Source organism: Pholcus phalangioides, unplaced genomic scaffold, assembly GCF_987345545.1.
Source record: "Pholcus phalangioides strain wild (caught in Gottingen) unplaced genomic scaffold, Ppha-v1.0 ptg000022l_1, whole genome shotgun sequence".
Classification (NCBI taxonomy): Eukaryota; Metazoa; Arthropoda; class Arachnida; order Araneae; family Pholcidae; genus Pholcus; species Pholcus phalangioides.
In genome coordinates, this window is record NW_028301615.1 from 17,963,460 (window position 1) to 17,984,556 (window position 21,097).

The window sequence follows — 21,097 nt, forward strand, 5'->3', positions numbered from 1 at the left end:
TGAGGAAAAGTGAGGCGAATTTGAAGATTTTTCTTTCCTTTCTGCTTGTCTTTTGTATTAAGAGATGGTATTTTTTTTCTGCTCGTAATATGTAGGGAAATTGAATTTTTTGGATGTTATGCCGAAACTAATACGTATTTGGAAAGAACAGTGATTTGTCTCCTCCTGGAATCAAAACCGGGTCCCCTTGCATACCAGGCAAGTACGCTAACCAATACACCAGAGACGCAGTTTTCGATTCCTTATAACACGCATTAGTAGCGAGAAGCGCTGAGGTGTATTGGTTAGCGCACTTTCCCGGTATGCAACGGGATCCAGGTTTGATTCCCGCAAGTGAGAAGCAAGTCACTTTTCTTTCCAAATATTAATTTCGGCATAACATCCAGAAAATTCAATTTTTCAGTATATTTGTCTTTTTTTTATATGCGACTCTCTAAGGCAGCTGTTCTCAATTGCTTGGGGCTTCGTGTGCACCTCCCAAGAGCTCCGCGGCAGCTCGAAGAAAATAAAATAAATCAGTAAACTTGTTAAGTAAATAAAAAAGAGGAAAAGGGGCTCCGCAAGTAAGACGAGATGACCTAAATAGCGGTATTGTATCTTTTGCCAGTATAGTGGCGCCATCTGTGCCAAACAGAGAGAGTTAATTCTTCACAAGGACCTACCCTCGGGGGGGCCTCGGGTCACCAAGTGGCCCGGGGGCCTCCGATGGTCTTAAGACGGCCCTGCGTGGGAATGTTTTATCGTACAAAGATACTTGGTCCCTCTTTTTTCATTGATGCTCATTTTACATTCTCTACTAGAAATTGGTTATGACTCTTTAGAAAGGGTTTCATGCTTATTTACCAGATTATCAGATCGTCCCATGTGGTCTAGTGGTTGGTATTTCTGGCTCTCACCCAGGAGGCCCGGGTTCGATTCCCGGCATGGGAATGTTTTATCGTACAAAGATACTTGATCCCCCTTTTTTCATTTATGCACATTTTACATTTACTAGAAATTGGTTATCACTCTTCAGAAAGTGTTCCATGATTATTTACTAGGTATGCAGATCGTCCCATGTGTTCTAGTGGTTAGGATTTCTGGCTCTCGCCCGGGTTCGATTCCCGGCGTGGGAATGTTTTATCGTACAAAGATACTTGGTCCCTCTTTTTTCATTGATGCTCATTTTACATTCTCTACTAGGAATTGGTTATGACTCTTTAGAAAGGGTTTCATGCTTATTTACCAGATTGTCAGATCGTCCCATGTGGTCTAGTGGTGACGATTTCTGGCTTTCACCCAGGAGGCCCGGGTTCGATTCCCGGCATGGGAATGTTTTATCGTACAAAGATACTTGATCCCTCTTTTTTCATTTATGCACATTTTACATTTACTAGAAATTGGTTATCACTCTTCAGAAAGTGTTCCATGATTATTTACTAGGTATGCAGATCGTCCCATGTGGTCTAGTGGTTAGGATTTCTGGCTCTCACCCAGGAGGCCCGGGTTCGATTCCCGGCGTGGGAATGTTTTATCGTACAAAGATACTTGGTCCCTCTTTTTTCATTGATGCTCATTTTACATTCTCTACTAGAAATTGGTTATGACTCTTTAGAAAGGGTTTCATGCTTATTTACCAGATTGTCAGATCGTCCCATGTGGTCTAGTGGTTAGGATTTCTGGCTTTCACCCAGGAGGCCCGGGTTCGATTCCCGGCATGGGAATGTTTTATCGTACAAAGATACTTGATCCCTCTTTTTTCATTTATGCACATTTTACATTTACTAGAAATTGGTTATCACTCTTCAGAAAGTATTCCATGATTATTTACTAGGTATGCAGATCGTCCCATGTGGTCTAGTGGTTAGGATTTCTGGCTCTCACCCAGGAGGCCCGGGTTCGATTCCCGGCGTGGGAATGTTTTATCGTACAAAGATACTTGGTCCCTCTTTTTTCATTGATGCTCATTTTACATTCTCTACTAGAAATTGGTTATGACTCTTTAGAAAGGGTTTCATGCTTATTTACCAGATTATCAGATCGTCCCATGTGGTCTAGTGGTTGGGATTTCTGGCTCTCACCCAGGAGGCCCGGGTTCGATTCCCGGCGTGGGAATGTTTTATCGTACAAAGATACTTGGTCCCTCTTTTTTCATTGATGCTCATTTTACATTCTCTACTAGAAATTGGTTATGACTCTTTAGAAAGGGTTTCATGCTTATTTACCAGATTGTCAGATCGTCCCATGTGGTCTAGTGGTTAGGATTTCTGGCTTTCACCCAGGAGGCCCGGGTTCGATTCCCGGCATGGGAATGTTTTATCGTACAAAGATACTTGATCCCTCTTTTTTCATTTATGCACATTTTACATTTACTAGAAATTGGTTATCACTCTTCAGAAAGTATTCCATGATTATTTACTAGGTATGCAGATCGTCCCATGTGGTCTAGTGGTTAGGATTTCTGGCTCTCACCCAGGAGGCCCGGGTTCGATTCCCGGCGTGGGAATGTTTTATCGTACAAAGATACTTGGTCCCTCTTTTTTCATTGATGCTCATTTTACATTCTCTACTAGAAATTGGTTATGACTCTTTAGAAAGGGTTTCATGTTTATTTACCAGATTATCAGATCGTCCCATGTGGTCTAGTGGTTGGGATTTCTGGCTCTCACCCAGGAGGCCCGGATTCGATTCCCTGCATGGGAATGTTTTATCGTACAAAGATACTTGGTCCCTCTTTTTTCATTGATGCTCATTTTACATTCTCTACTAGAAATTGGTTATGACTCTTTAGAAAGGGTTTCATGCTTATTTACCAGATTGTCAGATCGTCCCATGTGGTCTAGTGGTGACGATTTCTGGCTTTCACCCAGGAGGCCCGGGTTCGATTCCCGGCATGGGAATGTTTTATCGTACAAAGATACTTGATCCCTCTTTTTTCATTTATGCACATTTTACATTTACTAGAAATTGGTTATCACTCTTCAGAAAGTGTTCCATGATTATTTACTAGGTATGCAGATCGTCCCATGTGGTCTAGTGGTTAGGATTTCTGGCTCTCACCCAGGAGGCCCGGGTTCGATTCCCGGCGTGGGAATGTTTTATCGTACAAAGATACTTGGTCCCTCTTTTTTCATTGATGCTCATTTTACATTCTCTACTAGAAATTGGTTATGACTCTTTAGAAAGGGTTTCATGCTTATTTACCAGATTGTCAGATCGTCCCATGTGGTCTAGTGGTTAGGATTTCTGGCTTTCACCCAGGAGGCCCGGGTTCGATTCCCGGCATGGGAATGTTTTATCGTACAAAGATACTTGATCCCTCTTTTTTCATTTATGCACATTTTACATTTACTAGAAATTGGTTATCACTCTTCAGAAAGTATTCCATGATTATTTACTAGGTATGCAGATCGTCCCATGTGGTCTAGTGGTTAGGATTTCTGGCTCTCACCCAGGAGGCCCGGGTTCGATTCCCGGCGTGGGAATGTTTTATCGTACAAAGATACTTGGTCCCTCTTTTTTCATTGATGCTCATTTTACATTCTCTACTAGAAATTGGTTATGACTCTTTAGAAAGGGTTTCATGCTTATTTACCAGATTATCAGATCGTCCCATGTGGTCTAGTGGTTGGGATTTCTGGCTCTCACCCAGGAGGCCCGGATTCGATTCCCTGCATGGGAATGTTTTATCGTACAAAGATACTTGGTCCCTCTTTTTTCATTGATGCTCATTTTACATTCTCTACTAGAAATTGGTTATGACTCTTTAGAAAGGGTTTCATGCTTATTTACCAGACTGTCAGATCGTCCCATGTGGTCTAGTGGTTAGGATTTCTGGCTTTCACCCAGGAGGCCCGGGTTCGATTCCCGGCATGGGAATGTTTTATCGTACAAAGATACTTGATCCCTCTTTTTTCATTTATGCACATTTTACATTTACTAGAAATTGGTTATCACTCTTCAGAAAGTGTTCCATGATTATTTACTAATTATGCAGATCGTCCCATGTGGTCTAGTGGTTGGGATTTCTGGCTCTCACCCAGGAGGCCCGGGTTCGATTCCCGGCGTGGGAATGTTTTATCGTACAAAGATACTTGGTCCCTCTTTTTCATTGATGCTCATTTTACATTCTCTACTAGAAATTGGTTATGACTCTTTAGAAAGGGTTTCATGCTTATTTACCAGACTGTCAGATCGTCCCATGTGGTCTAGTGGTTAGGGTTTCTGGCTTTCACCCAGGAGGCCCGGGTTCGATTCCCGGCATGGGGATGTTTTATCGTACAAAGATACTTGATCCCTCTTTTTTCATTTATGCACATTTTACATTTACTACATATTGGTTATCACTCTTCAGAAAGTGTTCCATGATTATTTACTAGGTATGCAGATCGTCCCATGTGGTCTAGTGGTTAGGATTTCTGGCTCTCACCCAGGAGGCCCGGGTTCGATTCCCGGCGTGGGAATGTTTTATCGTACAAAGATACTTGGTCCCTCTTTTTTCATTGATGCTCATTTTACATTCTCTACTAGAAATTGGTTATGACTCTTTAGAAAGGGTTTCATGCTTATTTACCAGATTGTCAGATCGTCCCATGTGGTCTAGTGGTTAAGATTTCTGGCTTTCACCCAGGAGGCCCGGGTTCGATTCCCGGCATGGGAATGTTTTATCGTACAAAGATACTTGATCCCTCTTTTTTCATTTATGCAAATTTTACATTTACTAGGAATTGGTTATCACTCTTCAGATAGTGTTCCATGATTATTTACTAGGTATGCAGATCGTCCCATGTGGTCTAGTGGTTAGGATTTCTGGCTCTCACCCAGGAGGCCCGGGTTCGATTCCCGGCGTGGGAATGTTTTATCGTACAAAGATACTTGGTCCCTCTTTTTTCATTGATGCTCATTTTACATTCTCTACTAGAAATTGGTTATGACTCTTTAGAAAGGGTTTCATGCTTATTTACCAGATTGTCAGATCGTCCCATGTGGTCTAGTGGTTAGGATTTCTGGCTTTCACCCAGGAGGCCCGGGTTCGATTCCCTGCATGGGAATGTTTTATCGTACAAAGATACTTGGTCCCTATTTTTTCATTGATGCTCATTTTACATTTACTAGAAATTGGTTATGACTCTTTAGAAAGGGTTTCATGCTTATTTACCAGATTGTCAGATCGTCCCATGTGGTCTAGTGGTTAGGATTTCTGGCTCTCACCCAGGAGGCTCGGGTTCGATTCCCGGCATGGCATTATTTTATCGTACAAAGATACTTGATCCCTCTTTTTTCATTTATGCACATTTTACATTTACTAGAAATTGGTTATCACTCTTCAGAAAGTGTTCCATGATTATTTACTAGGTATGCAGATCGTCCCATGTGGTCTAGTGGTTAGGATTTCTGGCTCTCACCTAGGAGGCCCGGGTTCCATACCCGGCATGGGAATGTTTTATCGTACAAAGATACTTGGTCCCACTTTTTTCATTGATGCTCATTTTACGTTCTCTACTAGAAATTGGTTATGACTCTTTAGAAAGGGTTTCATGCTTATTTACCAGATTATCAGATCGTTCCATGTGGTCTAGTGGTTAGGATTTCTGGCTTTCACCCAGGAGGCCCGGGTTCGATTCCCGGCATGGGAATGTTTTATCGTACAAAGATACTTGATCCCTCTTTTTTCATTTATGCACATTTTACATTTACTAGGAATTGGTTATCACTCTTCAGAAAGTGTTCCATGATTATTTACTAGGTGTTCAGGTCGTCCCATGTGGTCTAGTGGTTAGGATTTCTGGCTTTCAACCAGGAGGCCCGGGTTCGATTCCCGGCATGGGAATGTTTTATCGTACAAACATACTTGGTCCCTCTTTTTTCATTGATGCTCATTTTACATTCTCTACTAGAAATTGGTTATGACTCTTTAGAAAGGGTTTCATGCTTATTTACCAGATTGTCAGATCGTCCCATGTGATCTAGTGGTTAGGATTTCTGGCTTTCACCCAGGAGGCTAGGGTTCGATTCCCGGCATGGGAATGTTTTATCGTACAAAGATACTTGATCCCTCTTTTTTCATTTATGCACATTTTACATTTACTAGGAATTGGTTATGACTCTTTAGAAAGGGTTTCATGCTTATTTACCAGATTGTCAGATCGTTCCATGTGGTCTAGTGGTTAGGATTTCTGGCTTTCACCCAGGATGCCCGGGTTCGATTCCCGGCATGGGAATGTTTTATCGTACAAAGATACTTGGTCCCTCTTTTTTCATTGATGCTCATTTTACACTCTCTACTAGAAGTTGGTTATGACTCTTTAGAAAGGGTTTCATGCTTATTTACCAGACTGTCAGATCGTCCCATGTGGTCTAGTGGTTAGGATTTCTGGCTTTCACCCAGGAGGCCCGCGTTCGTTTCCCGGCATGGGAATGTTTTATCGTACAAAGATACTTGATCCCTCTTTTTTCATTTATGCACATTTTACATTTACTAGAAATTGGTTATCACTATTCAGAAAGTGTTCTATGATTATTTACTAGGTATGCAGATCGTCCCATGTGGTCTAGTGGTTAGGATTTCTGGCTTTCACCCAGGAGGCCCAGGTTCGATTCCCGGCATGGGAATGTTTTATCGTACAAAGATACTTGATCCTTCTTTTTTCATTTATGTACATTTACTAGAAATTGGTTATCACTCTTCAGAAAGTTTTTCATGATTATTTACTAGGTATGCAGATCGTCCCATGTGGTCTAGTGGTTAGGATTTCTGGCTTTCACCCAGGAGGCCCAGGTTCGATTCCCGGCATGGGAATGTTTTATCGTACAAAGATACTTGATCCCTCTTTTTTCATTTATGTACATTTACTAGAAATTGGTTATCACTCTTCAGAAAGTGTTCTATGATTATTTACTAGGTATGCAGATCGTCCCATGTGGTCTAGTGGTTAGGATTTCTGGCTTTCACCCAGAAGGCCCGGGTTCGTTTCCCGGCATGGGAATGTTTTATCGTACAAAGATACTTGATCCCTCTTTTTTCATTTATGCACATTTTACATTTACTAGAAATTGGTTATCACTCTTCAGAAAGTGTTCCATGATTATTTACTAGGTATGCAGATCGTCCCATGTGGTCTAGTGGTTAGGATTTCTGGGTTTCACCCAGGAGGCCCAGGTTCGATTCCCGGCATGGGAATGTTTTATCGTACAAAGATACTTGATCCCTCTTTTTTCATTTATGTACATTTACTAGAAATTGGTTATCACTCTTCAGAAAGTGTTCTATGATTATTTACTAGGTATGCACATCGTCCCATGTGGTCTGGTGGTTAGGATTTCTGGCTTTCACCCAGGAGGCCCGGGTTCGTTTCCCGGCATGGGAATGTTTTATCGTACAAAGATACTTGATCCCTCTTTTTTCATTTATTTACATTTACTAGAAATTGGTTATCACTCTTCAGAAAGTGTTCCATGATTATTTACTAGGTATGCAGATCGTCCCATGTGGTCTAGTGGTTAGGATTTCTGGCTTTCACCCAGAAGGCCCGGGTTCGTTTCCCGGCATGGGAATGTTTTATCGTACAAAGATACTTGATCCCTCTTTTTTCATTTATGCACATTTTACATTTACTAGAAATTGGTTATCACTCTTCAGAAAGTGTTCCATGATTATTTACTAGGTATGCAGATCGTCCCATGTGGTCTAGTGGTTAGGATTTCTGGGTTTCACCCAGGAGGCCCAGGTTCGATTCCCGGCATGGGAATGTTTTATCGTACAAAGATACTTGATCCCTCTTTTTTCATTTATGTACATTTACTAGAAATTGGTTATCACTCTTCAGAAAGTGTTCTATGATTATTTACTAGGTATGCACATCGTCCCATGTGGTCTGGTGGTTAGGATTTCTGGCTTTCACCCAGGAGGCCCGGGTTCGTTTCCCGGCATGGGAATGTTTTATCGTACAAAGATACTTGATCCCTCTTTTTTCATTTATTTACATTTACTAGAAATTGGTTATCACTCTTCAGAAAGTGTTCCATGATTATTTACTATGTATGCAGATCGTCCCATGTGGTCTTGTGGTTAGGATTTCTGGCTCTCATCCGGGAGGCCCGGGTTCCATTCCCGGCGTGGGAATGTTTTATCGTACAAAGATACTTGATCCCTCTTTTTTCATTTATGCACATTTTACATACTAGAAATTGGTTATCACTCTTCGGAAAGTGTTCCATGATTATTTACTAGGTATGCAGATCGTCCCATGTGGTTTAGTGGTTAGGATTTCTGGCTCTCACCCAGGAGGCCCGGGTTCGATTCCCGGCGTGGGAATGTTTTATCGTACAAAGATACTTGGTCCCTCTTTTTTCATTGATGCTCATTTTACATTCTCTACTAGAAATTGGTTATGACTCTTTAGAAAGGGTTTCATGGTTATTTACCAGATTGTCAGATCGTCCCATGTGGTCTAGTGGTTAGGATTTCTGGCTTTCACCCAGGAGGCCCGGGTTCGATTCCCTGCATGGGAATGTTTTATCGTACAAAGATACTTGGTCCCTATTTTTTCATTGATGCTCATTTTACATTCTCTACTAGAAATTGGTTATGACTCTTTAGAAAGGGTTTCATGCTTATTTACCAGATTGTCAGATCGTCCCATGTGGTCTAGTGGTTAGGATTTCTGGCTCTCACCCAGGAGGCTCGGGTTCGATTCCCGGCATGGCATTATTTTATCGTACAAAGATACTTGATCCCTCTTTTTTCATTTATGCACATTTTACATTTACTAGAAATTGGTTATCACTCTTCAGAAAGTGTTCCATGATTATTTACTAGGTATGCAGATCGTCCCATGTGGTCTAGTGGTTAGGATTTCTGGCTCTCACCTAGGAGGCCCGGGTTCCATTCCCGGCATGGGAATGTTTTATCGTACAAAGATACTTGGTCCCACTTTTTTCATTGATGCTCATTTTACGTTCTCTACTAGAAATTGGTTATGACTCTTTAGAAAGGGTTTCATGCTTATTTACCAGATTATCAGATCGTTCCATGTGGTCTAGTGGTTAGGATTTCTGGCTCTCACCCAGGAGGCCCGGGTTCGATTCCCGGCATGGGAATGTTTTATAGTACAAAGATACTTGATCCCTCTTTTTTCATTTATGCACATTTTACATTTACTAGGAATTGGTTATCACTCTTCAGAAAGTGTTCCATGATTATTTACTAGGTGTTCAGGTTGTCCCATGTGGTCTAGTGGTTAGGATTTCTGGCTTTCAACCAGGAGGCCCGGGTTCGATTCCCGGCATGGGAATGTTTTATCGTACAAACATACTTGGTCCCTCTTTTTTCATTGATGCTCATTTTACATTCTCTACTAGAAATTGGTTATGACTCTTTAGAAAGGGTTTCATGCTTATTTACCAGATTGTCAGATCGTCCCATGTGGTCTAATGGTTAGGATTTCTGGCTTCCACCCAGGAGGCTAGGGTTCGATTCCCGGCATGGGAATGTTTTATCGTACAAAGATACTTGATCCCTCTTTTTTCATTTATGCACATTTTACATTTACTAGAAATTGGTTATCACTCTTCAGAAAGTGTTCCATGATTATTTACTAGGTATGCAGACCGTCCCATGTGGTCTAGTGGTTAGGATTTCTGGCTCTCACCCAGGAGGCCCGGGTTCGATCCCCGGCGTGGGAATGTTTTATCGTACAAAGAAACTTGGTCCCTCTTTTTTCATTGATGCTCATTTTACATTCTCTACTAGAAATTGGTTATGACTCTTTAGAAAGGGTTTCATGCTTATTTACCAGATTATCAGATCGTTCCATGTGGTCTAGTGGTTAGGATTTCTGGCTTTCACCCAGGATGCCCGGGTTCGATTCCCGGCATGGGAATGTTTTATCGTACAAAGATACTTGGTCCCTCTTTTTTCATTGATGCTCATTTTACACTCTCTACTAGAAGTTGGTTATGACTCTTTAGAAAGGGTTTCATGCTTATTTACCAGACTGTCAGATCGTCCCATGTGGTCTAGTGGTTAGGATTTCTGGCTTTCACCCAGGAGGCCCGCGTTCGTTTCCCGGCATGGGAATGTTTTATCGTACAAAGATACTTGATCCCTCTTTTTTCATTTATGCACATTTTACATTTACTAGAAATTGGTTATCACTATTCAGAAAGTGTTCCATGATTATTTACTAGGTATGCAGATCGGCCCATGTGGTCTAGTGGTTAGGATTTCTGGCTTTCACCCAGGAGGCCCAGGTTCGATTCCCGGCATGGGAATGTTTTATCGTACAAAGATACTTGATCCTTCTTTTTTCATTTATGTACATTTACTAGAAATTGGTTATCACTCTTCAGAAAGTTTTTCATGATTATTTACTAGGTATGCAGATCGTCCCATGTGGTCTAGTGGTTAGGATTTCTGGCTTTCACCCAGGAGGCCCAGGTTCGATTCCCGGCATGGGAATGTTTTACCGTACAAAGATACTTGATCCCTCTTTTTTCATTTATGTACATTTACTAGAAATTGGTTATCACTCTTCAGAAAGTGTTCTATGATTATTTACTAGGTATGCAGATCGTCCCATGTGGTCTAGTGGTTAGGATTTCTGGCTTTCACCCAGAAGGCCCGGGTTCGTTTCCCGGCGTGGGAATGTTTTATCGTACAAAGATACTTGATCCCTCTTTTTTCATTTATGCACATTTTACATTTACTAGAAATTGGTTATCACTCTTCAGAAAGTGTTCCATGATTATTTACTAGGTATGCAGATCGTCCCATGTGGTCTAGTGGTTAGGATTTCTGGGTTTCACCCAGGAGGCCCAGGTTCGATTCCCGGCATGGGAATGTTTTATCGTACAAAGATACTTGATCCCTCTTTTTTCATTTATGTACATTTACTAGAAATTGGTTATCACTCTTCAGAAAGTGTTCTATGATTATTTACTAGGTATGCACATCGTCCCATGTGGTCTGGTGGTTAGGATTTCTGGCTTTCACCCAGGAGGCCCGGGTTCGTTTCCCGGCATGGGAATGTTTTATCGTACAAAGATACTTGATCCCTCTTTTTTCATTTATGCACATTTTACATTTACTAGAAATTGGTTATCACTCTTCAGAAAGTGTTCCATGATTATTTACTATGTATGCAGATCGTCCCATGTGGTCTTGTGGTTAGGATTTCTGGCTCTCATCCGGGAGGCCCGGGTTCCATTCCCGGCGTGGGAATGTTTTATCGTACTAAGATACTTGATCCCTCTTTTTTCATTTATGCACATTTTACATACTAGAAATTGGTTATCACTCTTCGGAAAGTGTTCCATGATTATTTACTAGGTATGCAGATCGTCCCATGTGGTTTAGTGGTTAGTATTTCTGGCTCTCACCCAGGAGGCCCGGGTTCGATTCCCGGCGTGGGAATGTTTTATCGTACAAAGATACTTGGTCCCTCTTTTTTCATTGATGCTCATTTTACATTCTTTACTAGAAATTGGTTATGACTCTTTAGAAAGGGTTTCATGCTTATTTACCAGATTATCAGATCGTCCCATGTGGTCTAGTGGTTAGGATTTCTGGCTTTCACCCAGGAGGCCCGGGTTCGATTCCCGGCATGGAAATGTTTTATCGTACAAAGATACTTGATCCCTCTTTTTTCATTTATGCACATTTTACATTTACTAAAAATTGGTTATCACTCTTCAGAAAGTGTTCCATGATTATTTACTAGGTATGCAGATCGTCCCATGTTGTCTAGTGATTAGGATTTCTGGCTTTCACCCAGGAGGCCCGGGTTCCATTCCCAGCATGGGAATGTTTTATCGTACAAAGATACTTGGTCCCTATTTTTTCATTGATGCTCATTTCACATTCTCTAGTAGAAATTGGTTATGACTCTTTAGAAAGGGTTTCATGCTTATTTACCAGATTATCGGATCGTCCCATGTGGTCTAGTGGTTAGGATTTCTGGCTCTCACCCAGGAGGCCCGGGTTCGATTCCCGGCATGGGAATGTTTTATAGTACAAAGGTACTTGATCCCTCTTTTTTCATTTATGTACATTTACTAGAAATTGGTTATCACTCTTCAGAAAGTGTTCTATGATTATTTACTAGGTATGCACATCGTCCCATGTGGTCTGGTGGTTAGGATTTCTGGCTTTCACCCAGGAGGCCCGGGTTCGTTTCCCGGCATGGGAATGTTTTATCGTACAAAGATACTTGATCCCTCTTTTTTCATTTATTTACATTTACTAGAAATTGGTTATCACTCTTCAGAAAGTGTTCCATGATTATTTACTATGTATGCAGATCGTCCCATGTGGTCTTGTGGTTAGGATTTCTGGCTCTCATCCGGGAGGCCCGGGTTCCATTCCCGGCGTGGGAATGTTTTATCGTACAAAGATACTTGATCCCTCTTTTTTCATTTATGCACATTTTACATACTAGAAATTGGTTATCACTCTTCGGAAAGTGTTCCATGATTATTTACTAGGTATGCAGATCGTCCCATGTGGTTTAGTGGTTAGGATTTCTGGCTCTCACCCAGGAGGCCCGGGTTCGATTCCCGGCGTGGGAATGTTTTATCGTACAAAGATACTTGGTCCCTCTTTTTTCATTGATGCTCATTTTACATTCTCTACTAGAAATTGGTTATGACTCTTTAGAAAGGGTTTCATGGTTATTTACCAGATTGTCAGATCGTCCCATGTGGTCTAGTGGTTAGGATTTCTGGCTTTCACCCAGGAGGCCCGGGTTCGATTCCCTGCATGGGAATGTTTTATCGTACAAAGATACTTGGTCCCTATTTTTTCATTGATGCTCATTTTACATTCTCTACTAGAAATTGGTTATGACTCTTTAGAAAGGGTTTCATGCTTATTTACCAGATTGTCAGATCGTCCCATGTGGTCTAGTGGTTAGGATTTCTGGCTCTCACCCAGGAGGCTCGGGTTCGATTCCCGGCATGGCATTATTTTATCGTACAAAGATACTTGATCCCTCTTTTTTCATTTATGCACATTTTACATTTACTAGAAATTGGTTATCACTCTTCAGAAAGTGTTCCATGATTATTTACTAGGTATGCAGATCGTCCCATGTGGTCTAGTGGTTAGGATTTCTGGCTTTCACCCAGGAGGCCCGGGTTCGATTCCCTGCATGGGAATGTTTTATCGTACAAAGATACTTGGTCCCTATTTTTTCATTGATGCTCATTTTACGTTCTCTACTAGAAATTGGTTATGACTCTTTAGAAAGGGTTTCATGCTTATTTACCAGATTATCAGATCGTTCCATGTGGTCTAGTGGTTAGGATTTCTGGCTCTCACCCAGGAGGCCCGGGTTCGATTCCCGGCATGGGAATGTTTTATAGTACAAAGATACTTGATCCCTCTTTTTTCATTTATGCACATTTTACATTTACTAGGAATTGGTTATCACTCTTCAGAAAGTGTTCCATGATTATTTACTAGGTGTTCAGGTTGTCCCATGTGGTCTAGTGGTTAGGATTTCTGGCTTTCAACCAGGAGGCCCGGGTTCGATTCCCGGCATGGGAATGTTTTATCGTACAAACATACTTGGTCCCTCTTTTTTCATTGATGCTCATTTTACATTCTCTACTAGAAATTGGTTATGACTCTTTAGAAAGGGTTTCATGCTTATTTACCAGATTGTCAGATCGTCCCATGTGGTCTAATGGTTAGGATTTCTGGCTTCCACCCAGGAGGCTAGGGTTCGATTCCCGGCATGGGAATGTTTTATCGTACAAAGATACTTGATCCCTCTTTTTTCATTTATGCACATTTTACATTTACTAGATATTGGTTATCACTCTTCAGAAAGTGTTCCATGATTATTTACTAGGTATGCAGACCGTCCCATGTGGTCTAGTGGTTAGGATTTCTGGCTCTCACCCAGGAGGCCCGGGTTCGATTCCCGGCGTGGGAATGTTTTATCGTACAAAGAAACTTGGTCCCTCTTTTTTCATTGATGCTCATTTTACATTCTCTACTAGAAATTGGTTATGACTCTTTAGAAAGGGTTTCATGCTTATTTACCAGATTATCAGATCGTTCCATGTGGTCTAGTGGTTAGGATTTCTGGCTTTCACCCAGGATGCCCGGGTTCGATTCCCGGCATGGGAATGTTTTATCGTACAAAGATACTTGGTCCCTCTTTTTTCATTGATGCTCATTTTACACTCTCTACTAGAAGTTGGTTATGACTCTTTAGAAAGGGTTTCATGCTTATTTACCAGACTGTCAGATCGTCCCATGTGGTCTAGTGGTTAGGATTTCTGGCTTTCACCCAGGAGGCCCGCGTTCGTTTCCCGGCATGGGAATGTTTTATCGTACAAAGATACTTGATCCCTCTTTTTTCATTTATGCACATTTTACATTTACTAGAAATTGGTTATCACTATTCAGAAAGTGTTCCATGATTATTTACTAGGTATGCAGATCGGCCCATGTGGTCTAGTGGTTAGGATTTCTGGCTTTCACCCAGGAGGCCCAGGTTCGATTCCCGGCATGGGAATGTTTTATCGTACAAAGATACTTGATCCTTCTTTTTTCATTTATGTACATTTACTAGAAATTGGTTATCACTCTTCAGAAAGTTTTTCATGATTATTTACTAGGTATGCTGATCGTCCCATGTGGTCTAGTGGTTAGGATTTCTGGCTTTCACCCAGGAGGCCCAGGTTCGATTCCCGGCATGGGAATGTTTTACCGTACAAAGATACTTGATCCCTCTTTTTTCATTTATGTACATTTACTAGAAATTGGTTATCACTCTTCAGAAAGTGTTCTATGATTATTTACTAGGTATGCAGATCGTCCCATGTGGTCTAGTGGTTAGGATTTCTGGCTTTCACCCAGAAGGCCCGGGTTCGTTTCCCGGCGTGGGAATGTTTTATCGTGCAAAGATACTTGATCCCTCTTTTTTCATTTATGCACATTTTACATTTACTAGAAATTGGTTATCACTCTTCAGAAAGTGTTCCATGATTATTTACTAGGTATGCAGATCGTCCCATGTGGTCTAGTGGTTAGGATTTCTGGGTTTCACCCAGGAGGCCCAGGTTCGATTCCCGGCGTGGGAATGTTTTATCGTACAAAGATACTTGATCCCTCTTTTTTCATTTATGTACATTTACTAGAAATTGGTTATCACTCTTCAGAAAGTGTTCTATGATTATTTACTAGGTATGCACATCGTCCCATGTGGTCTGGTGGTTAGGATTTCTGGCTTTCACCCAGGAGGCCCGGGTTCGTTTCCCGGCATGGGAATGTTTTATCGTACAAAGATACTTGATCCCTCTTTTTTCATTTATGCACATTTTACATTTACTAGAAATTGGTTATCACTCTTCAGAAAGTGTTCCATGATTATTTACTATGTATGCAGATCGTCCCATGTGGTCTGGTGGTTAGGATTTCTGGCTTTCACCCAGGAGCCCCGGGTTCGTTTCCCGGCATGGGAATGTTTTATCGTACAAAGATACTTGATCCCTCTTTTTTCATTTATGCACATTTTACATTTACTAGAAATTGGTTATCACTCTTCAGAAAGTGTTCCATGATTATTTACTATGTATGCAGATCGTCCCATGTTGTCTAGTGATTAGGATTTCTGGCTTTCACCCAGGAGGCCCGGGTTCCATTCCCAGCATGGGAATGTTTTATCGTACAAAGATACTTGGTCCCTATTTTTTCATTGATGCTCATTTCACATTCTCTAGTAGAAATTGGTTATGACTCTTTAGAAAGGGTTTCATGCTTATTTACCAGATTATCGGATCGTCCCATGTGGTCTAGTGGTTAGGATTTCTGGCTCTCACCCAGGAGGCCCGGGTTCGATTCCCGGCATGGGAATGTTTTATAGTACAAAGATACTTGATCCCTCTTTTTTCATTTATGCACATTTTACATTTACTAGGAATTGGTTATCACTCTTCAGAAAGTGTTCCATGATTATTTACTAGGTATGCAGATCGTCCCATGTGGTCTTGTGGTTAGGATTTCTGACTCTCATCCAGGAGGCCCGGGTTCCATTCCCGGCGTGGGAATATTTTATCGTACAAAGATACTTGATCCCTCTTTTTCCATTTATGCACATTTTACATACTAGAAATTGGTTATCACTCTTCAGAAAGTGTTCCATGATTATTTACTAGGTATGCAGGTCGTCCCATGTGGTCTAGTGGTTAGTACTTCTGGCTCTCACCCAGGAGGCCCGGGTTAGATTCCCGGCGTGGGAATGTTTTATCGTACAAAGATACTTGGTCCCTCTTTTTTCATTGATGCTCATTTTACATTCTCTACTAGAAATTGGTTATGACTCTTTAGAAAGGGTTTCATGCTTATTTACCAGATTGTCAGATCGTCCCATGTGGTCTAGTGGTTAGGATTTCTGGCTTTCACCCAGGAGGCCCGGGTTCCATTCCCGGCGTGGGAATATTTTATCCTACAAAGATACTTGATCCCTCTTTTTCCATTTATGCACATTTTACATACTAGAAATTGGTTATCACTCTTCAGAAAGTGTTCCATGATTATTTACTAGGTATTCAGGTCGTCCCATGTGGTCTAGTGGTTAGGATTTCTGGCTTTCACCCAGGAGGCCCGGGTACGATTCCCGGCGTGGGAATGTTTTATCGTACAAAGATACTTGGTCCCTCTTTTTTCATTGATGCTCATTTTACATTCTCTACTAGAAATTGGTTATGACTCTTTAGAAAGGGTTTCATGCTTATTTACCAGATTGTCAGATCGTCCCATGTGGTCTAGTGGTTAGGATTTCTGGCTTTCACCCAGGAGGCCCGGGTTCGATTCCCGGCATGGGAATGTTTTATCGTACAAAGATACTTGATCCCTCTTTTTTCATTTATGCTCATTTTATATTTACTAGAAATTGGTTATCACTCTTCAGAAAGTGTTCCATGATTATTTACTAGGTATGCAGATCGTCCCATGTGGTCTTGTGGTTAGGAATTCTGGCTCTCATCCAGGAGGCCCGGGTTCCATTCCCGGCGTGGGAATATTTTATCGTACAAAGATACTTGATCCTTCTTTTTCCATTTATGCACATTTTACATACTAGAAATTGGTTATCACTCTTCAGAAAGTGTTCCATGATTATTTACTAGGTATGCAGATCGTCCCATGTGGTCTTGTGGTTAGGAATTCTGGCTCTCATCCAGGAGGCCCGGTTCCATTCCCGGCGTGGGAATGTTTTATCGTACAAAGATACTTGATCCCTCTTTTTCCATTTATGCACATTTTACATACTAGAAATTGGTTATCACTCTTCAGAAAGTGTTCCATGATTATTTACTAGGTATGCAGATCGTCCCATGTGGTCTAATGGTTAGGATTTCTGGCTTTCACCCAGGAGGCCCGGGTTCGATTCCCGGCATGGGAATGTTTTATCGTACAAAGATACTTGATACCTCTTTTTTCATTTATGCACATTTTACATTTACTAGAAATTGGTTATCACTCTTCAGAAAGTGTTCCATGATTATTTACTAGGTATGCAGGTCGTCCCATGTGGTCTTGTGGTTAGGAATTCTGGCTCTCATCCAGGAGGCCCGGGTTCCATTCCCGGCGTGGGAATATTTTATCGTACAAAGATACTTGATCCTTCTTTTTCCATTTATGCACATTTTACATACTAGAAATTGGTTATCACTCTTCAGAAAGTGTTCCATGATTATTTACTAGGTATGCAGATCGTCCCATGTGGTCTAGTGGTTAGTACTTCTGGCTCTCACCCAGGAGGCCCGGGTTCGATTCCCGGCGTGGGAATGTTTTATCGTACAAAGATACTTGGTCCCTCTTTTTTCATTGATGCTCATTTTACATTCTCTACTAGAAATTGGTTATGACTCTTTAGAAAGGGTTTCATGCTTATTTACCAGATTGTCAGATCGTCCCATGTGGTCTAGTGGTTAGGATTTCTGGCTTTCACCCAGGAGGCCCGGCTTCGATTCCCGGCATGGGAATGTTTTATCGTACAAAGATACTTGATCCCTCTTTTTTCATTTATGCACATTTTACATTTACTAGAAATTGGTTATCACTCTTCAGAAAGTGTTCCATGATTATTTACTAGGTATGCAGATCGTCCCATGTGGTCTAGTGGTTAGGATTTCTGGCTCTCACCCAGGAGGTCCGGGTTCGATTCCTGGCGTGGGAATGTTTTATCGTACAAAGATACTTGGTCCCTCTTTTTTCATTGATGCTCATTTTACATTTACTAGAAATTGGTTATGACTCTTTAGAAAGGGTTTCATGCTTATTTACCAGATTGTCAGATCGTCCCATGTGGTCTAGTGGTAAGGATTTCTGGCTTTCACCCAGGACGCCCGGTTTCGATTCCCGGCATGGGAATGTTTTATTCTACGAAGGTACTTGATCCCTCGTTTTTCATTGATGCTCATTTCACACTCTCTACTAGGAATTGGTTATGACTCTTTAGAAAGGGTTTCATGGTTATTTACCAGATTATCAGATCGTCCCCTGTGGTCTAGTGGTTAGGATTTCTGGCTTTCACCCAGGAGGCCCGGGTTCGATTCCCGGCATGGGAATGTTTTATCGTACAAAGATACTTGATCCCTCTTTTTTCATTGATGCTCATTTTACATTCTCTACTAGCGATTGGTAATGACACTTTAGAAAGGGTTTCATGCTTATTTACCAGGTTATCAGATCGTCCCATGTGGTCTAGTGGTTAGAATTTCTGGCTTTCACCCAGGAGGCCCGGGTTCGATTCCCGGCATGGGAATATTTTATCGTACAAAGATACTTGATCCGTCTTTTTTCAGTTATGCACATTTTACATTTACTAGAAATTGGTTATCACTCTTTAGAAAGTGTTCCATGATTATTTACTAGGTATTCAGATCGTCCCATGTGGTCTAGTGGTTAGGATTTCTGGCTCTCACCCAGGAGGCCCGGGTTCGATTCCCGGCATGGGAATGTTTTATTCCACGAAGATACTTGGTCCCTCGTTTTTCATTGATGCTCATTTTACATTCTTTACTGGAAATTGGTTATGACTCTTTGGAAAGGGTTTCACGATTATTTACCAGGTTATCGAATCGTCCCATGTGGTCTAGTGATTAGGATTTCCGGCTTTCACCCAGGATGCCCGGGTTCGATTCCCGGCATGGGAATATTTTATCGTGCAAAGATACTTGATCCCTCTTTTTTCATTGATGCTCATTTTACATTCTCTACTAGCGATTGGTAATGACACTTTAGAAAGGGTTTCATGCTTATTTACCAGGTTATCAGATCGTCCCATGTGGTCTAGTGGTTAGAATTTCTGGCTTTCACCCAGGAGGCCCGGGTTCGATTCCCAGCATGGGAATATTTTATCGTATAAAGATTCTTGATCCGTCTTGTTTCAGTTATGCACATTTTACATTTACTAGAAATTGGTTATCACTCTTCAGAAAGTGTTCCATGATTATTTACTAGGAATTCAGGTCGTCCCATGTGGTCTAGTGGTTAGGATTTCTGCCTCTCACCCAGGAAGCCCGGGTTCGATTCCCGGCATTGGGATGTTTTATCGTTCAAAAATACTTGATCCCTCTTTTTTTCATTTATGCACACTTTACATTTACTAGAAATTGGTTATCACTCTTTAGAAAGTGTTCCATGACTATTTACTATGTATTCAGATCGTCCCATGTGGTCTAGTGGTTAGGATTTCTGGCTCTCACCCAGGAGACCCGGGTTCGATTCCCGGCATGGGAATGTTTTATTCTACGAAGATACTTGATCCCTCTTTTTTCGTTGATGCTCATTTTACATTCTCTACTAGAAATTGGTTATGACTCTTTAGAAAGGGTTTCATGCTTATTTACCAGACTGTCAGATCGTCCCATGTTGTCTAGTGGTTAGGATTTCTGGCTTTCACCCAAGAGGCCCCGGTTCAAAAATCCCGGCATGGAATTGTTTTATCGTACAAAGATACTTGATCCCTCTTTTTTCATTTATGCACATTTTACATTTACTAGAAATTGGTTATCACTCTTCAGAAAGTGTTCCATGATTATTTACTAGGTATTTAGATCGTCCCATGTGGTCTAGTGATTAGGATTTCTGGCTCTCACCCAGGAGGCCGGGTTCGATTCCCGACATGGGAATGTTTTATTCTACGAAGATACTTGATCCCTCGTTTTTCATTGATGCTCATTTTACATTCTTTACTGGAAATTGGTTATGACTCTTTGGAAAGGGTTTCACGATTATTTACCAGGTTATCGAATCGTCCCATGTGGTCTAGTGATTAGGATTTCTGGCTTTCACCCAGGATGCCCGGGTTCGATTCCCGGCATGGGAATATTTTATCGTGCAAAGATACTTGATCCCTCTTTTTCCATTTATGCACATTTTACATACTAGAAATTGGTTATCACTCTTCAGAAAGTGTTCCATGATTATTTACTAGGTATTCAGATCGTCCCATGTGGTCTAGTCGTTAGGATATCTGGCTTTCACCCAGGTGGCCCAATTTCGATTCCCGGCATGGGAATGTTTTATTCTACGAAGATACTTGATCCCTCTTTTTTCATTGATGCTCATTTTACATTCTCTACTAGGAATTGGTTATGACTCTTTAGAAAGGGTTTCATGCTTATTTACCAGGTTATCAGATCGTCCCATGTGGTCTAGTGGTTAGGATTTCTGGCTTTCACCCAGGAGGCCCGGGTTCGATTTCCGTCATGGGAATGTTTTATCGTTCAAAGATACTTGATCCCTCTTTTTTCATTTATGCACATTTTGCGTTTACTAGAAATTGGTTATGACTCTTGAGAAAGTGTTCCATGTGAATTTACTAGACGCTCATCTCGTCCCACGTGACCTAGTGATTAGGTTTTCTGGTTTCCGCTCAGGAGGCCCTGGTTCGAATCCCGGTATGTGAATGCTTTTAATGTACAAGCATAGTTGATCCATGTGTTTTTATCTACGCGCATTTAACATTCGCTTCGGAAAATTAGTTGGTTATGACTCATTAGAAAGTGTTCCATGTTAATTTACTAGGTACGCGGCGCGTCCCGTGTGGTCTAGTGGTTAGGATATCTTTCTCTTGCCCAATTTTCCTGGGTACGATTT

The 21,097-nt window shown here is 41.3% G+C and overlaps 92 non-coding genes across 92 annotated transcripts; all 92 read left to right on the top strand.

The window, feature by feature from the left end:
• The first annotated feature begins 858 nt into the window (after positions 1–858).
• Positions 859–930, top strand: TRNAE-CUC (transfer RNA glutamic acid (anticodon CUC)). The gene has a single exon. It is a non-coding gene; the product is annotated as a tRNA-Glu (tRNA).
• Positions 931–1,240: 310 nt separating this feature from the next.
• On the top strand, positions 1,241–1,312 carry TRNAE-UUC (transfer RNA glutamic acid (anticodon UUC)). Its single transcript has one exon. It is a non-coding gene; the product is annotated as a tRNA-Glu (tRNA).
• Positions 1,313–1,434: 122 nt separating this feature from the next.
• TRNAE-CUC (transfer RNA glutamic acid (anticodon CUC)) lies at positions 1,435–1,506 on the top strand. Its single transcript has one exon. It is a non-coding gene; the product is annotated as a tRNA-Glu (tRNA).
• A 125-nt stretch (positions 1,507–1,631) lies between these two features.
• TRNAE-UUC (transfer RNA glutamic acid (anticodon UUC)) lies at positions 1,632–1,703 on the top strand. Its single transcript has one exon. It is a non-coding gene; the product is annotated as a tRNA-Glu (tRNA).
• A 122-nt stretch (positions 1,704–1,825) lies between these two features.
• Positions 1,826–1,897, top strand: TRNAE-CUC (transfer RNA glutamic acid (anticodon CUC)). The gene has a single exon. It is a non-coding gene; the product is annotated as a tRNA-Glu (tRNA).
• A 125-nt stretch (positions 1,898–2,022) lies between these two features.
• Positions 2,023–2,094, top strand: TRNAE-CUC (transfer RNA glutamic acid (anticodon CUC)). Its single transcript has one exon. It is a non-coding gene; the product is annotated as a tRNA-Glu (tRNA).
• Positions 2,095–2,219: 125 nt separating this feature from the next.
• Positions 2,220–2,291, top strand: TRNAE-UUC (transfer RNA glutamic acid (anticodon UUC)). The gene has a single exon. It is a non-coding gene; the product is annotated as a tRNA-Glu (tRNA).
• A 122-nt stretch (positions 2,292–2,413) lies between these two features.
• Positions 2,414–2,485, top strand: TRNAE-CUC (transfer RNA glutamic acid (anticodon CUC)). Its single transcript has one exon. It is a non-coding gene; the product is annotated as a tRNA-Glu (tRNA).
• A 322-nt stretch (positions 2,486–2,807) lies between these two features.
• TRNAE-UUC (transfer RNA glutamic acid (anticodon UUC)) lies at positions 2,808–2,879 on the top strand. The gene has a single exon. It is a non-coding gene; the product is annotated as a tRNA-Glu (tRNA).
• Positions 2,880–3,001: 122 nt separating this feature from the next.
• TRNAE-CUC (transfer RNA glutamic acid (anticodon CUC)) lies at positions 3,002–3,073 on the top strand. The gene has a single exon. It is a non-coding gene; the product is annotated as a tRNA-Glu (tRNA).
• A 125-nt stretch (positions 3,074–3,198) lies between these two features.
• Positions 3,199–3,270, top strand: TRNAE-UUC (transfer RNA glutamic acid (anticodon UUC)). The gene has a single exon. It is a non-coding gene; the product is annotated as a tRNA-Glu (tRNA).
• A 122-nt stretch (positions 3,271–3,392) lies between these two features.
• TRNAE-CUC (transfer RNA glutamic acid (anticodon CUC)) lies at positions 3,393–3,464 on the top strand. The gene has a single exon. It is a non-coding gene; the product is annotated as a tRNA-Glu (tRNA).
• Positions 3,465–3,786: 322 nt separating this feature from the next.
• On the top strand, positions 3,787–3,858 carry TRNAE-UUC (transfer RNA glutamic acid (anticodon UUC)). The gene has a single exon. It is a non-coding gene; the product is annotated as a tRNA-Glu (tRNA).
• A 122-nt stretch (positions 3,859–3,980) lies between these two features.
• Positions 3,981–4,052, top strand: TRNAE-CUC (transfer RNA glutamic acid (anticodon CUC)). Its single transcript has one exon. It is a non-coding gene; the product is annotated as a tRNA-Glu (tRNA).
• Positions 4,053–4,176: 124 nt separating this feature from the next.
• Positions 4,177–4,248, top strand: TRNAE-UUC (transfer RNA glutamic acid (anticodon UUC)). Its single transcript has one exon. It is a non-coding gene; the product is annotated as a tRNA-Glu (tRNA).
• Positions 4,249–4,370: 122 nt separating this feature from the next.
• TRNAE-CUC (transfer RNA glutamic acid (anticodon CUC)) lies at positions 4,371–4,442 on the top strand. The gene has a single exon. It is a non-coding gene; the product is annotated as a tRNA-Glu (tRNA).
• A 125-nt stretch (positions 4,443–4,567) lies between these two features.
• Positions 4,568–4,639, top strand: TRNAE-UUC (transfer RNA glutamic acid (anticodon UUC)). The gene has a single exon. It is a non-coding gene; the product is annotated as a tRNA-Glu (tRNA).
• A 122-nt stretch (positions 4,640–4,761) lies between these two features.
• Positions 4,762–4,833, top strand: TRNAE-CUC (transfer RNA glutamic acid (anticodon CUC)). The gene has a single exon. It is a non-coding gene; the product is annotated as a tRNA-Glu (tRNA).
• A 125-nt stretch (positions 4,834–4,958) lies between these two features.
• TRNAE-UUC (transfer RNA glutamic acid (anticodon UUC)) lies at positions 4,959–5,030 on the top strand. The gene has a single exon. It is a non-coding gene; the product is annotated as a tRNA-Glu (tRNA).
• Positions 5,031–5,152: 122 nt separating this feature from the next.
• On the top strand, positions 5,153–5,224 carry TRNAE-CUC (transfer RNA glutamic acid (anticodon CUC)). Its single transcript has one exon. It is a non-coding gene; the product is annotated as a tRNA-Glu (tRNA).
• Positions 5,225–5,346: 122 nt separating this feature from the next.
• TRNAE-CUC (transfer RNA glutamic acid (anticodon CUC)) lies at positions 5,347–5,418 on the top strand. Its single transcript has one exon. It is a non-coding gene; the product is annotated as a tRNA-Glu (tRNA).
• A 125-nt stretch (positions 5,419–5,543) lies between these two features.
• Positions 5,544–5,615, top strand: TRNAE-UUC (transfer RNA glutamic acid (anticodon UUC)). Its single transcript has one exon. It is a non-coding gene; the product is annotated as a tRNA-Glu (tRNA).
• Positions 5,616–5,737: 122 nt separating this feature from the next.
• On the top strand, positions 5,738–5,809 carry TRNAE-UUC (transfer RNA glutamic acid (anticodon UUC)). Its single transcript has one exon. It is a non-coding gene; the product is annotated as a tRNA-Glu (tRNA).
• Positions 5,810–5,934: 125 nt separating this feature from the next.
• TRNAE-UUC (transfer RNA glutamic acid (anticodon UUC)) lies at positions 5,935–6,006 on the top strand. Its single transcript has one exon. It is a non-coding gene; the product is annotated as a tRNA-Glu (tRNA).
• A 122-nt stretch (positions 6,007–6,128) lies between these two features.
• TRNAE-UUC (transfer RNA glutamic acid (anticodon UUC)) lies at positions 6,129–6,200 on the top strand. Its single transcript has one exon. It is a non-coding gene; the product is annotated as a tRNA-Glu (tRNA).
• A 125-nt stretch (positions 6,201–6,325) lies between these two features.
• TRNAE-UUC (transfer RNA glutamic acid (anticodon UUC)) lies at positions 6,326–6,397 on the top strand. Its single transcript has one exon. It is a non-coding gene; the product is annotated as a tRNA-Glu (tRNA).
• A 122-nt stretch (positions 6,398–6,519) lies between these two features.
• TRNAE-UUC (transfer RNA glutamic acid (anticodon UUC)) lies at positions 6,520–6,591 on the top strand. The gene has a single exon. It is a non-coding gene; the product is annotated as a tRNA-Glu (tRNA).
• A 115-nt stretch (positions 6,592–6,706) lies between these two features.
• Positions 6,707–6,778, top strand: TRNAE-UUC (transfer RNA glutamic acid (anticodon UUC)). The gene has a single exon. It is a non-coding gene; the product is annotated as a tRNA-Glu (tRNA).
• A 115-nt stretch (positions 6,779–6,893) lies between these two features.
• TRNAE-UUC (transfer RNA glutamic acid (anticodon UUC)) lies at positions 6,894–6,965 on the top strand. Its single transcript has one exon. It is a non-coding gene; the product is annotated as a tRNA-Glu (tRNA).
• Positions 6,966–7,087: 122 nt separating this feature from the next.
• On the top strand, positions 7,088–7,159 carry TRNAE-UUC (transfer RNA glutamic acid (anticodon UUC)). Its single transcript has one exon. It is a non-coding gene; the product is annotated as a tRNA-Glu (tRNA).
• A 115-nt stretch (positions 7,160–7,274) lies between these two features.
• Positions 7,275–7,346, top strand: TRNAE-UUC (transfer RNA glutamic acid (anticodon UUC)). The gene has a single exon. It is a non-coding gene; the product is annotated as a tRNA-Glu (tRNA).
• Positions 7,347–7,461: 115 nt separating this feature from the next.
• On the top strand, positions 7,462–7,533 carry TRNAE-UUC (transfer RNA glutamic acid (anticodon UUC)). Its single transcript has one exon. It is a non-coding gene; the product is annotated as a tRNA-Glu (tRNA).
• A 122-nt stretch (positions 7,534–7,655) lies between these two features.
• TRNAE-UUC (transfer RNA glutamic acid (anticodon UUC)) lies at positions 7,656–7,727 on the top strand. The gene has a single exon. It is a non-coding gene; the product is annotated as a tRNA-Glu (tRNA).
• A 115-nt stretch (positions 7,728–7,842) lies between these two features.
• TRNAE-UUC (transfer RNA glutamic acid (anticodon UUC)) lies at positions 7,843–7,914 on the top strand. The gene has a single exon. It is a non-coding gene; the product is annotated as a tRNA-Glu (tRNA).
• Positions 7,915–8,029: 115 nt separating this feature from the next.
• Positions 8,030–8,101, top strand: TRNAE-CUC (transfer RNA glutamic acid (anticodon CUC)). The gene has a single exon. It is a non-coding gene; the product is annotated as a tRNA-Glu (tRNA).
• Positions 8,102–8,221: 120 nt separating this feature from the next.
• TRNAE-CUC (transfer RNA glutamic acid (anticodon CUC)) lies at positions 8,222–8,293 on the top strand. Its single transcript has one exon. It is a non-coding gene; the product is annotated as a tRNA-Glu (tRNA).
• Positions 8,294–8,418: 125 nt separating this feature from the next.
• Positions 8,419–8,490, top strand: TRNAE-UUC (transfer RNA glutamic acid (anticodon UUC)). Its single transcript has one exon. It is a non-coding gene; the product is annotated as a tRNA-Glu (tRNA).
• Positions 8,491–8,615: 125 nt separating this feature from the next.
• Positions 8,616–8,687, top strand: TRNAE-CUC (transfer RNA glutamic acid (anticodon CUC)). The gene has a single exon. It is a non-coding gene; the product is annotated as a tRNA-Glu (tRNA).
• A 122-nt stretch (positions 8,688–8,809) lies between these two features.
• Positions 8,810–8,881, top strand: TRNAE-CUC (transfer RNA glutamic acid (anticodon CUC)). Its single transcript has one exon. It is a non-coding gene; the product is annotated as a tRNA-Glu (tRNA).
• A 125-nt stretch (positions 8,882–9,006) lies between these two features.
• TRNAE-CUC (transfer RNA glutamic acid (anticodon CUC)) lies at positions 9,007–9,078 on the top strand. The gene has a single exon. It is a non-coding gene; the product is annotated as a tRNA-Glu (tRNA).
• A 122-nt stretch (positions 9,079–9,200) lies between these two features.
• On the top strand, positions 9,201–9,272 carry TRNAE-UUC (transfer RNA glutamic acid (anticodon UUC)). Its single transcript has one exon. It is a non-coding gene; the product is annotated as a tRNA-Glu (tRNA).
• Positions 9,273–9,397: 125 nt separating this feature from the next.
• On the top strand, positions 9,398–9,469 carry TRNAG-UCC (transfer RNA glycine (anticodon UCC)). The gene has a single exon. It is a non-coding gene; the product is annotated as a tRNA-Gly (tRNA).
• A 122-nt stretch (positions 9,470–9,591) lies between these two features.
• TRNAE-CUC (transfer RNA glutamic acid (anticodon CUC)) lies at positions 9,592–9,663 on the top strand. Its single transcript has one exon. It is a non-coding gene; the product is annotated as a tRNA-Glu (tRNA).
• Positions 9,664–9,788: 125 nt separating this feature from the next.
• On the top strand, positions 9,789–9,860 carry TRNAE-UUC (transfer RNA glutamic acid (anticodon UUC)). The gene has a single exon. It is a non-coding gene; the product is annotated as a tRNA-Glu (tRNA).
• Positions 9,861–9,985: 125 nt separating this feature from the next.
• On the top strand, positions 9,986–10,057 carry TRNAE-UUC (transfer RNA glutamic acid (anticodon UUC)). The gene has a single exon. It is a non-coding gene; the product is annotated as a tRNA-Glu (tRNA).
• Positions 10,058–10,179: 122 nt separating this feature from the next.
• Positions 10,180–10,251, top strand: TRNAE-UUC (transfer RNA glutamic acid (anticodon UUC)). Its single transcript has one exon. It is a non-coding gene; the product is annotated as a tRNA-Glu (tRNA).
• A 115-nt stretch (positions 10,252–10,366) lies between these two features.
• Positions 10,367–10,438, top strand: TRNAE-UUC (transfer RNA glutamic acid (anticodon UUC)). The gene has a single exon. It is a non-coding gene; the product is annotated as a tRNA-Glu (tRNA).
• Positions 10,439–10,553: 115 nt separating this feature from the next.
• On the top strand, positions 10,554–10,625 carry TRNAE-UUC (transfer RNA glutamic acid (anticodon UUC)). The gene has a single exon. It is a non-coding gene; the product is annotated as a tRNA-Glu (tRNA).
• A 122-nt stretch (positions 10,626–10,747) lies between these two features.
• TRNAE-UUC (transfer RNA glutamic acid (anticodon UUC)) lies at positions 10,748–10,819 on the top strand. Its single transcript has one exon. It is a non-coding gene; the product is annotated as a tRNA-Glu (tRNA).
• A 115-nt stretch (positions 10,820–10,934) lies between these two features.
• Positions 10,935–11,006, top strand: TRNAE-UUC (transfer RNA glutamic acid (anticodon UUC)). The gene has a single exon. It is a non-coding gene; the product is annotated as a tRNA-Glu (tRNA).
• Positions 11,007–11,128: 122 nt separating this feature from the next.
• On the top strand, positions 11,129–11,200 carry TRNAE-CUC (transfer RNA glutamic acid (anticodon CUC)). The gene has a single exon. It is a non-coding gene; the product is annotated as a tRNA-Glu (tRNA).
• A 120-nt stretch (positions 11,201–11,320) lies between these two features.
• On the top strand, positions 11,321–11,392 carry TRNAE-CUC (transfer RNA glutamic acid (anticodon CUC)). The gene has a single exon. It is a non-coding gene; the product is annotated as a tRNA-Glu (tRNA).
• Positions 11,393–11,517: 125 nt separating this feature from the next.
• Positions 11,518–11,589, top strand: TRNAE-UUC (transfer RNA glutamic acid (anticodon UUC)). Its single transcript has one exon. It is a non-coding gene; the product is annotated as a tRNA-Glu (tRNA).
• Positions 11,590–11,908: 319 nt separating this feature from the next.
• TRNAE-CUC (transfer RNA glutamic acid (anticodon CUC)) lies at positions 11,909–11,980 on the top strand. Its single transcript has one exon. It is a non-coding gene; the product is annotated as a tRNA-Glu (tRNA).
• Positions 11,981–12,095: 115 nt separating this feature from the next.
• On the top strand, positions 12,096–12,167 carry TRNAE-UUC (transfer RNA glutamic acid (anticodon UUC)). The gene has a single exon. It is a non-coding gene; the product is annotated as a tRNA-Glu (tRNA).
• A 115-nt stretch (positions 12,168–12,282) lies between these two features.
• Positions 12,283–12,354, top strand: TRNAE-CUC (transfer RNA glutamic acid (anticodon CUC)). Its single transcript has one exon. It is a non-coding gene; the product is annotated as a tRNA-Glu (tRNA).
• A 120-nt stretch (positions 12,355–12,474) lies between these two features.
• Positions 12,475–12,546, top strand: TRNAE-CUC (transfer RNA glutamic acid (anticodon CUC)). Its single transcript has one exon. It is a non-coding gene; the product is annotated as a tRNA-Glu (tRNA).
• Positions 12,547–12,671: 125 nt separating this feature from the next.
• On the top strand, positions 12,672–12,743 carry TRNAE-UUC (transfer RNA glutamic acid (anticodon UUC)). Its single transcript has one exon. It is a non-coding gene; the product is annotated as a tRNA-Glu (tRNA).
• Positions 12,744–12,868: 125 nt separating this feature from the next.
• Positions 12,869–12,940, top strand: TRNAE-CUC (transfer RNA glutamic acid (anticodon CUC)). Its single transcript has one exon. It is a non-coding gene; the product is annotated as a tRNA-Glu (tRNA).
• Positions 12,941–13,062: 122 nt separating this feature from the next.
• Positions 13,063–13,134, top strand: TRNAE-UUC (transfer RNA glutamic acid (anticodon UUC)). Its single transcript has one exon. It is a non-coding gene; the product is annotated as a tRNA-Glu (tRNA).
• A 125-nt stretch (positions 13,135–13,259) lies between these two features.
• Positions 13,260–13,331, top strand: TRNAE-CUC (transfer RNA glutamic acid (anticodon CUC)). Its single transcript has one exon. It is a non-coding gene; the product is annotated as a tRNA-Glu (tRNA).
• A 122-nt stretch (positions 13,332–13,453) lies between these two features.
• On the top strand, positions 13,454–13,525 carry TRNAE-UUC (transfer RNA glutamic acid (anticodon UUC)). The gene has a single exon. It is a non-coding gene; the product is annotated as a tRNA-Glu (tRNA).
• Positions 13,526–13,650: 125 nt separating this feature from the next.
• TRNAG-UCC (transfer RNA glycine (anticodon UCC)) lies at positions 13,651–13,722 on the top strand. Its single transcript has one exon. It is a non-coding gene; the product is annotated as a tRNA-Gly (tRNA).
• A 122-nt stretch (positions 13,723–13,844) lies between these two features.
• Positions 13,845–13,916, top strand: TRNAE-CUC (transfer RNA glutamic acid (anticodon CUC)). The gene has a single exon. It is a non-coding gene; the product is annotated as a tRNA-Glu (tRNA).
• Positions 13,917–14,041: 125 nt separating this feature from the next.
• Positions 14,042–14,113, top strand: TRNAE-UUC (transfer RNA glutamic acid (anticodon UUC)). The gene has a single exon. It is a non-coding gene; the product is annotated as a tRNA-Glu (tRNA).
• A 125-nt stretch (positions 14,114–14,238) lies between these two features.
• On the top strand, positions 14,239–14,310 carry TRNAE-UUC (transfer RNA glutamic acid (anticodon UUC)). Its single transcript has one exon. It is a non-coding gene; the product is annotated as a tRNA-Glu (tRNA).
• Positions 14,311–14,432: 122 nt separating this feature from the next.
• TRNAE-UUC (transfer RNA glutamic acid (anticodon UUC)) lies at positions 14,433–14,504 on the top strand. The gene has a single exon. It is a non-coding gene; the product is annotated as a tRNA-Glu (tRNA).
• A 115-nt stretch (positions 14,505–14,619) lies between these two features.
• On the top strand, positions 14,620–14,691 carry TRNAE-UUC (transfer RNA glutamic acid (anticodon UUC)). The gene has a single exon. It is a non-coding gene; the product is annotated as a tRNA-Glu (tRNA).
• A 115-nt stretch (positions 14,692–14,806) lies between these two features.
• TRNAE-UUC (transfer RNA glutamic acid (anticodon UUC)) lies at positions 14,807–14,878 on the top strand. Its single transcript has one exon. It is a non-coding gene; the product is annotated as a tRNA-Glu (tRNA).
• Positions 14,879–15,000: 122 nt separating this feature from the next.
• Positions 15,001–15,072, top strand: TRNAE-UUC (transfer RNA glutamic acid (anticodon UUC)). Its single transcript has one exon. It is a non-coding gene; the product is annotated as a tRNA-Glu (tRNA).
• Positions 15,073–15,187: 115 nt separating this feature from the next.
• Positions 15,188–15,259, top strand: TRNAE-UUC (transfer RNA glutamic acid (anticodon UUC)). The gene has a single exon. It is a non-coding gene; the product is annotated as a tRNA-Glu (tRNA).
• Positions 15,260–15,381: 122 nt separating this feature from the next.
• On the top strand, positions 15,382–15,453 carry TRNAE-UUC (transfer RNA glutamic acid (anticodon UUC)). The gene has a single exon. It is a non-coding gene; the product is annotated as a tRNA-Glu (tRNA).
• A 319-nt stretch (positions 15,454–15,772) lies between these two features.
• On the top strand, positions 15,773–15,844 carry TRNAE-CUC (transfer RNA glutamic acid (anticodon CUC)). Its single transcript has one exon. It is a non-coding gene; the product is annotated as a tRNA-Glu (tRNA).
• A 314-nt stretch (positions 15,845–16,158) lies between these two features.
• On the top strand, positions 16,159–16,230 carry TRNAE-CUC (transfer RNA glutamic acid (anticodon CUC)). Its single transcript has one exon. It is a non-coding gene; the product is annotated as a tRNA-Glu (tRNA).
• A 125-nt stretch (positions 16,231–16,355) lies between these two features.
• On the top strand, positions 16,356–16,427 carry TRNAE-UUC (transfer RNA glutamic acid (anticodon UUC)). Its single transcript has one exon. It is a non-coding gene; the product is annotated as a tRNA-Glu (tRNA).
• Positions 16,428–16,547: 120 nt separating this feature from the next.
• Positions 16,548–16,619, top strand: TRNAE-UUC (transfer RNA glutamic acid (anticodon UUC)). Its single transcript has one exon. It is a non-coding gene; the product is annotated as a tRNA-Glu (tRNA).
• A 125-nt stretch (positions 16,620–16,744) lies between these two features.
• On the top strand, positions 16,745–16,816 carry TRNAE-UUC (transfer RNA glutamic acid (anticodon UUC)). Its single transcript has one exon. It is a non-coding gene; the product is annotated as a tRNA-Glu (tRNA).
• A 505-nt stretch (positions 16,817–17,321) lies between these two features.
• Positions 17,322–17,393, top strand: TRNAE-UUC (transfer RNA glutamic acid (anticodon UUC)). The gene has a single exon. It is a non-coding gene; the product is annotated as a tRNA-Glu (tRNA).
• A 314-nt stretch (positions 17,394–17,707) lies between these two features.
• On the top strand, positions 17,708–17,779 carry TRNAE-CUC (transfer RNA glutamic acid (anticodon CUC)). The gene has a single exon. It is a non-coding gene; the product is annotated as a tRNA-Glu (tRNA).
• A 125-nt stretch (positions 17,780–17,904) lies between these two features.
• TRNAE-UUC (transfer RNA glutamic acid (anticodon UUC)) lies at positions 17,905–17,976 on the top strand. The gene has a single exon. It is a non-coding gene; the product is annotated as a tRNA-Glu (tRNA).
• A 122-nt stretch (positions 17,977–18,098) lies between these two features.
• TRNAE-CUC (transfer RNA glutamic acid (anticodon CUC)) lies at positions 18,099–18,170 on the top strand. The gene has a single exon. It is a non-coding gene; the product is annotated as a tRNA-Glu (tRNA).
• A 122-nt stretch (positions 18,171–18,292) lies between these two features.
• TRNAE-UUC (transfer RNA glutamic acid (anticodon UUC)) lies at positions 18,293–18,364 on the top strand. The gene has a single exon. It is a non-coding gene; the product is annotated as a tRNA-Glu (tRNA).
• Positions 18,365–18,489: 125 nt separating this feature from the next.
• Positions 18,490–18,561, top strand: TRNAE-UUC (transfer RNA glutamic acid (anticodon UUC)). Its single transcript has one exon. It is a non-coding gene; the product is annotated as a tRNA-Glu (tRNA).
• Positions 18,562–18,686: 125 nt separating this feature from the next.
• Positions 18,687–18,758, top strand: TRNAE-UUC (transfer RNA glutamic acid (anticodon UUC)). Its single transcript has one exon. It is a non-coding gene; the product is annotated as a tRNA-Glu (tRNA).
• A 122-nt stretch (positions 18,759–18,880) lies between these two features.
• TRNAE-CUC (transfer RNA glutamic acid (anticodon CUC)) lies at positions 18,881–18,952 on the top strand. Its single transcript has one exon. It is a non-coding gene; the product is annotated as a tRNA-Glu (tRNA).
• Positions 18,953–19,077: 125 nt separating this feature from the next.
• On the top strand, positions 19,078–19,149 carry TRNAE-UUC (transfer RNA glutamic acid (anticodon UUC)). Its single transcript has one exon. It is a non-coding gene; the product is annotated as a tRNA-Glu (tRNA).
• Positions 19,150–19,274: 125 nt separating this feature from the next.
• TRNAE-UUC (transfer RNA glutamic acid (anticodon UUC)) lies at positions 19,275–19,346 on the top strand. Its single transcript has one exon. It is a non-coding gene; the product is annotated as a tRNA-Glu (tRNA).
• Positions 19,347–19,468: 122 nt separating this feature from the next.
• Positions 19,469–19,541, top strand: TRNAE-CUC (transfer RNA glutamic acid (anticodon CUC)). The gene has a single exon. It is a non-coding gene; the product is annotated as a tRNA-Glu (tRNA).
• A 122-nt stretch (positions 19,542–19,663) lies between these two features.
• On the top strand, positions 19,664–19,735 carry TRNAE-CUC (transfer RNA glutamic acid (anticodon CUC)). The gene has a single exon. It is a non-coding gene; the product is annotated as a tRNA-Glu (tRNA).
• Positions 19,736–20,056: 321 nt separating this feature from the next.
• Positions 20,057–20,127, top strand: TRNAE-CUC (transfer RNA glutamic acid (anticodon CUC)). The gene has a single exon. It is a non-coding gene; the product is annotated as a tRNA-Glu (tRNA).
• Positions 20,128–20,252: 125 nt separating this feature from the next.
• Positions 20,253–20,324, top strand: TRNAE-UUC (transfer RNA glutamic acid (anticodon UUC)). Its single transcript has one exon. It is a non-coding gene; the product is annotated as a tRNA-Glu (tRNA).
• A 317-nt stretch (positions 20,325–20,641) lies between these two features.
• TRNAE-UUC (transfer RNA glutamic acid (anticodon UUC)) lies at positions 20,642–20,713 on the top strand. Its single transcript has one exon. It is a non-coding gene; the product is annotated as a tRNA-Glu (tRNA).
• Positions 20,714–21,097: the final 384 nt, after the last annotated feature.